Here is a 7,167-nt window from a genome sequence, read left to right as displayed (position 1 = left end):
AGGTTTATTAGGGCATGACAGCTAGCTGCCAGTCAATTCGTATGCCCACGCAGGAGCTGAATTGACCCCGACAGCCAGTTTGAGAGGGGTTTTTAAGGGGAAAAACCACAAACCAAGGAATGGGGAGGGGGCTCATGGTTGTTAAGGTGGCATAACATAAAAATAGCAGAACATTCCAAAGGAACCCAACCTGCGTGAGTCAGGGTCATGTGAAAACTTTCTGTATGCTTATCTTTCCTCAAGAATGTGGTCTTGCCCTGTTACTTCGGCCTTGCCCTGTCACTGTGGTTCTCAGCTTGGTTCCACCTGGCTATCTTGCATTCTAGCCAGTTCCCGTAACTAGCCTGTCCACATTCTTAACTTGTTTCATGGCTCAGTTTCTCCATGTCTTTATAAAGAAAGCCTAAAGAATATTTTATATGTCTAAAAAGAATTCTATATACCCAGTATCTATAATTTTTCACTCTACAATGTCATTCATTTTTCTGTGGCTCTTAGACTAAGTATTTCTCTCTGTGGTCCGTTTTCTCCATCTGTAAGACTGATGTAACACTAGCGAGCCTGCTGCATGGGATAATTGTCAGGATACAAGAGTTAATACTATAAGGCTATTGAAGCTGACCTAGGTGGGTAGTGATAACTGTATCAGTTGGAATCATTGTTAATGTTTTTGTTACTAAATGTGTAATTCTAGGGTGTGCTCAGTTGACATAAATAGATACAGTGTGACTTCCTGGATTCTCACCTGACTTGATAATAGCCATGGGAATGCCCTGTGCCTTGTAATTCAATTGTGGGTTTTTCATGCGCTACATTGAGACCAGCCCCAGGGCAGGTTTTAGGGCTTGGTGAACAAAAAAATGAAGCCCAAAACATTTTCTCTGATTGGTGTAGCTTTAGAGATAGTGTCCCATTAACACCTTCAAGTAATTGAAGATAATCCTAAATTTAGAGTCCTCAGATGTAACTTCATTATTCCAAACACTGGGCTGGAATTCTCCTCCTTAGAAATGTTAAAGAACATAAGAAATTTTATACGTAGAACCTTAAATCTGACAAACGATGATTTAGGACCATAGTTTATTGTTGTCACCAGCAAAGTAGAAAGTAGTTACGATTTTGTGACTGTGGCTCCTGAGTTCAGCAGAAACACTGCAGTTCACGTTACAAATGGCTGTTCTTTTATCTTGTATCAGATATGGGTGTGAACTGTCCTGTGCTGGAGTACACATTCACACAGGTGTGAAGTGTGCTCTGATGACACTTTACATCCTGAATCTAACCTTTGTTCTCCCTCCTCCCTCTTGTCAGTCTCCTTTGTTCTCTTAGACAGCTCATGTGAGCGTATACGTATGTGTGTGTGTGTGTGTGTGTGTATATATACATATGATTCACATATGATTCAGTGTGTCTACTGCTACATACATGTAGGAAGCACAAATGAATGAAACCATATGTCTGTCTTTCTGGGACTGGCTTTGTTCACATAATATCAGGTACAGTTTCACTTATTGTTCTACAAATGACATAACTGTTCTTTATGTCTGAAAAAAAAATCTAATGTACATCTATATACAACATCTGTTTTGCTGTGTTTACAGCATCTGTAGCTCAGGCTGGCCTTCAATTCACTTTAGCCAAGAGTGATCCTGAACTCATAATCCTCCTACCTCATCTTCCCATGTACTGGGATTACAGGCTTGTACTGCCGTCCCCTGTATACATATAAAACATTTTCTCTGTCGGTTCCACTGTTGATGGACACTTAAGATGGACTGTTATGGGTTGCTCCATGAGTTAATTTTCCTGTGCATAGAGCTATAGTAAGCGCTGTGCGCAAAGTTCTCTGGGATGTGTTGACTTGAAGTCCAAGTTTATATATCCGGGTCACGTGATAAATGTGCGTTTAGTTTTTGGAGGAACCTCTATACCGATTTCCATCATGACTGGAGTAGCTTACAAGGCTGGAGTAGCTCAGTAGTGTACAAAGGCTTGTCACCGTCTGTGTCTCCACTAGTACTTTTGTTACTTGTTTACCTGAATGATCCAGATGGTTTTATTGTTGACGTTTTGTGATGAGATTAAGTGGGACCAGAATGTGGATCTGTGATGGATTCTCTGGCCACCAGAACTTTCTGGGCACATACAAGATGTTGGGCACAGGTCTAGACTCGAAGCTGGTGAAATAAGTAAGAAGGCTGTGGACATTAAGAACCAACCAGAGTGAGGAGGTGAGTGGTCAGACTGAAACGTTCTCCCAAGATCAGCCACAGTCCAGCCTATTGGCTTAGAAAGTCACTGCCAGACAGATTGGTTTTTCTACAAAGAAAAAGGTCTCCAAACAGATTGTGAGATTCCCCAGGAGTGGAAACTTTGATTCTTAATCTGGGATTTTCAAGAAGAAAAAGAGCACTGTCTTTGAAGAAACTACTTACTTAAAACAAACAAACACAACACAACAATAACACAGAGAGAGACAGAGAATCCCAACCCCATTTTTTCAAAGCACCACCTATTCTAGGCAAAATTCATAAACTAGAGAGCATACCTGCGGAACTGAAATTCCTTTTGCTATTACAAATACCCCCAACAATCTTAATACATTCCACTGAAAAGAAGACCCAGAACAACCTCATAATAAAATGACCAGAACACTGCTGACATCCACAGTTAACAGGTTTGACTCTTCAGTCCCTTAGCAACCAATCTGTCCTTTTCTGCCCAAGGCATCTCTACAATGGTCTGACCTACTTGGAGGGCCCGAGGGAACACACAGAAGCACGTTAGGTAATAATGCAGGGTTTAAAAAGAAAATCAGTGCTCAGGAAGTTTGAGCTATGAATAAATAACAGGATGCTGTAGCTTGTATTTATATGGAAATTTAGAAGGCAGTCATTGTAGTGTATGCCTCTAATCCTAGCATCCAGGAGACTGAGGCAGGAGGATCACAAATTTAGGTACAGTCCAGGTTTCATAGGGACATCTTGTCAAAACAAAGCAAAACAAGATAAGGCGGGAGCCGACCCACAAGTCATGGGTCAGGATTGCCCCTTGTTATTCACACAAGTTGTTCTCAGTAAGGAATGTTGGCAGCTGACATTTCCCTATAGACAGTGTTTATACCCAACTTTCTGTAGTTTAAGATACAGTTCTAGCTTTTCACAATTCAAAGCCACTGACATAAATAACAAGTAGAATACCTCCTGCAGTAATCATGGCCATGGAAAATAAAAGTAATCTTCACGATTATGCTACACATTAATACTGAATAAATTCTTTAATTTTAATTTCCAAACCAGACGATTCTGTGTATGGAGTCCTATTTTTAAAACTTTGAGCACATGTCTTGCATTATAGGAAGTGAGGGGAGCTTGAAGTCAGATTTCTCTTCTTTGATGTTCTGGATAGCGTTCATGACTTTAATCATGAATTACAAGAAAAGGCTGCAATGAGATCTATATTAATGAAAAGCTAGAGCTAGGGTGGTTAGCTATACATACATTTCAAGGACATCACTAGGACACCACTGTTCCTATTTATATAGAAAACCATCATGTGGGATGTTTGGATCAAAATGACCTCCATAGGCTCCTAGGGAGCGGCACTATGAGGAGGTGTGGCCTTGTTGGAGGAAGTAGCCACTGGGAGCTGACTTTGAGGTCCCAGATGCTCAAGCCCCTTCCAGTGTGGCATTCACTTCCTGCTCCCTGCTGATCAGGATGGAGAACTCTCAGCTCCTTTTCCAGCACCACGTCTGCCTGTATACCTTCATGCTTCCTGCCATGACGGTAAAGGACTAAACTTCTGAAGCTGAAAGCTGGCCTCAGTTATAAGACTTGCCATGGTATTGGTTTCTCTTCATAGCAATAAAATCCTAACTAAGATAGTTTGAGTGGTTTCCATGTGTAGTCCCAGCACTTGAGTGACAGGAAGAGACTGGGTTCAATGAGAGTCTATGTATATAAGGAAAAGCCTGTCTTAAAGAACATAGACTGAAGAAAAAAGGATGGAATGGGAAGAGGGAGAATTATTGAGATTTACAAGAAAAAAATGTTAATTCTTCTTGACTAAGGTTAGCCAGAACAACACCATAGACCTATGTGGAGGTTTCTGCAACAACTATGGCTGACTGCGGAATGAAGGAAGGCAAGAGGGAGTCTCCTTTGACATGATTCGGTAGTCACAGCTGGTTCAAACTTCTAGAGTCTGACACTAGGCAGTTTATTTTAGGCATATCTAAGCACAGTGCAACTTGGAAAAATGTCTCCTGGTACAACATAATCTCTTGTGCACAAAGATGCATAATCACATCGAAACTCTTCTCAAAGTACACGTCACTTCTTCCATGAAGATGGGTTCTGGAGGTAGGCTACGTGCCTTATTTTTAAGGCCTAGGGGAGGAGCTGGTGTGGTCTTGCATACAGATACCACATAGGTCATCTGGCCACCTCTGGTCCTGGTTGTGGGAGCTTGGCGGAGCCCCAGGCTATACGGATAATGCTAAGGTCACCTAGACTATCAGCTACCTCTTGTCCTGCTGTGGGAGCTGGGTGTGGCCTGGACTACAGAGAGCTCAAGGGTCCTCTAGGCTATGAGCTACCTCCATTTCCAACCTTCTGGGTATAAAACAGGTTGTACATCTTTTCCTTTGAACAGACAACCCTGTGTGTTTAACACTCCTGGTTTCTGTCTCGTTATGACAAGGACCTTTGTGCTTCCAACAGATTTACTTAACTGATGGAACATTCCAAAGGCAGCAAACCTCGAAGGACACACAGATGGTGACGGAGCCGTCATTTGATATCATCGAGAAACAATGTGTTCTTCCTTCCCTTTGCAGCCGTGGTGTCCTTTACTTGTTGTCAGTGAGGGTTTATTCGCTGCCCTGTCTGAAACTGGAGGCAGTTGGACACAAGCTGGGAAACAAGCGTGGCACTGGAGCAGCAGCTGAGAGCTCACTTACATCCTGACCCACAGGGGCCCAGCCTGATTCAGGCTTTGAATCCCAAGGTCCATCCCCATTAACACATCTCTCCCACAAGGCCATATCCTGATCCATCCTTAACACTCTACCACCTGAGGTCCAAACATTCACAGACAGGAGCACATGCAGGTTCATTCAAACTACCAAACCCCATAATGTCTTTTTGTTTGCTTTTGATGGTCATCTGAGCGAAATGAAAATATATGTAGTTATCTCCCTTCTTGCCTTGTATAAAGCCTAGCAAACTGTGAATACTGTTCCTCCCCTCTCCCTCCCTCATCCCCTCCCTCCCCTTCTTGCCCTTCCTCCCTTCCTTTTCTCTCTTTTTCTTTCTTTCTTCTGTTCCTTCTTGTCTTCCGAACTCTCTCCAGTGCCACCAACTTTCTCTCTTGCTCATCAATGCCCCTCATATGCAACAGCGAAGTACCTGATCGCCTTTCATGCCTTTTGCTCAATTTTCTCAATCGTAAGAACCTCAGTTAACTAGGCCTCCACAGACCGATGTGAAGGCGGTCCTTAGACTTTGCTCATGCTGCGGCGAACGCATTTGAGCACATAGAGTTTTACACAATATAAAAATGTACAAGTCCCTACAGTTGGTAAGTAGTGAGGCCAAAACTCTCCACAGTGAAATCGCTGCCCAAAGGATGAGTCACAGATTCAGGGTGATGCCAGTCAGAGTTCTCTTCACATCCACGTTCTAGAAGTAATTCTGCATCTCTTTGTAGGAAAGCTGGTCCCTGCCATAGGCAAAGGCACAAAGTATAGCCAGGGATATCTTTCTGGTTTCCAATCTCCACTGTTGTCAACAGTTCGAGTCTAGTCAATGTAGCCACTTCTCCACACAGAGTAGATGCCCTAAAAAAGGTAGCCATATACTCTGAGAAGAAGCACAGCCATATCTGAATATCCCTGGACCCAGAGTCTTGGGTGTCCTATACTCTATTCTCTAGTTCTTAACAAAGTACAATATTTAGCCACGCATTGTCTCTGTGGGGAACTTTGAGGACTCCATACAATGCCCCCTTAGCTAATTTGGAATTTGGCTTGCAGTCACCCAGCATAGGAGTGCCTTAGGATGTTTTCTGCCACTGTAACAGAATGCCACACACTGGGGAAATTGTAAAGAATAGATCCTGATTAGACTCACAATTCTAGAGGCCAGGAGGTCTATGAGCAAGGGGCTCCATCTTTCCAAGGAAATTCAGCTGAATTCATTTATTTTTAAAACATTTCTGTAAGCTGTGATAATCAACCCATTCCCGTGATAATAGCCTTATGCTTGCCCTTCTTGACCTAAATCTTCTTAAAGGTCCCACCTTTAATATTGACACGAATGCAATTAAATTTTGACATGAGTTTTGGAAGATTCATTTAAAAGGAACCATTTGATCAGGGATATGGTTACCCCAGGAAAACCCTTGGGGGGGGGCCAGAGTGGTTGAAAGGCAGAATGGAGCCGCAGCCATGACACCCAGCACAGGCACTGGATGAGGCAATGAAGGACTCTGGCAGCTCCACTTTGCTCTTACCTGCCTCACAGATCAGCTATGATCCAGACAGCCACGAACGACCTGTCATGGGAGAGAGTACTTTACAGTGAGCTCACATGTATGGACAGTACAAAGAGCTGGCAGCCTTCCAGAACTTTCGACACTGTTCTCACTGTAGATCCTTTTTTTCTTGTTTGAGACAGTCATGTAGCCCCAGCTGACCTCAAACTCACTATGTAATAGAAGCTGTCTCTGAGCTTCTCATCCCCCTGTCTCCATCTCACTAAAAAGGGAATTGCAGGTGACGTCACCATGTCCAGTTTCCACAGTGATGGGACCGAACCCATGACTTTGTTCATGCTGGATAAGCGTCCAACCACATGAGCTACTGTCTCAGTTCCTGTAGCTTTACTTAACATCCAGAAGCAGATCCAATAGTTTATTTCAATCAGGGAGACCCAGGACTCTTCTCTAGTGCTTTTGGAATTTTTTCTGCAGCAACACTAAGTTATCTAAAGCATAACTCCATGATTTATAAGTCCATAATGCTCACTTTCCTGATTAAACTGTGCTGGTGCGGAAGGGAACCGTAATTCCATTCATCTTATCATATTCCAGAGACATTTTATCATTCCCAACAGATTGTCCCACCAGACACCCTTCTGAATAGATGCCCTTGAATATAATCTA

This window comes from Grammomys surdaster, unplaced genomic scaffold, assembly GCF_004785775.1.
Source record: "Grammomys surdaster isolate TR1022 unplaced genomic scaffold, NIH_TR_1.0 372, whole genome shotgun sequence".
In the NCBI taxonomy this organism is placed as follows: Eukaryota; Metazoa; Chordata; class Mammalia; order Rodentia; family Muridae; genus Grammomys; species Grammomys surdaster.
This window is presented reverse-complemented; position numbering follows the sequence as displayed.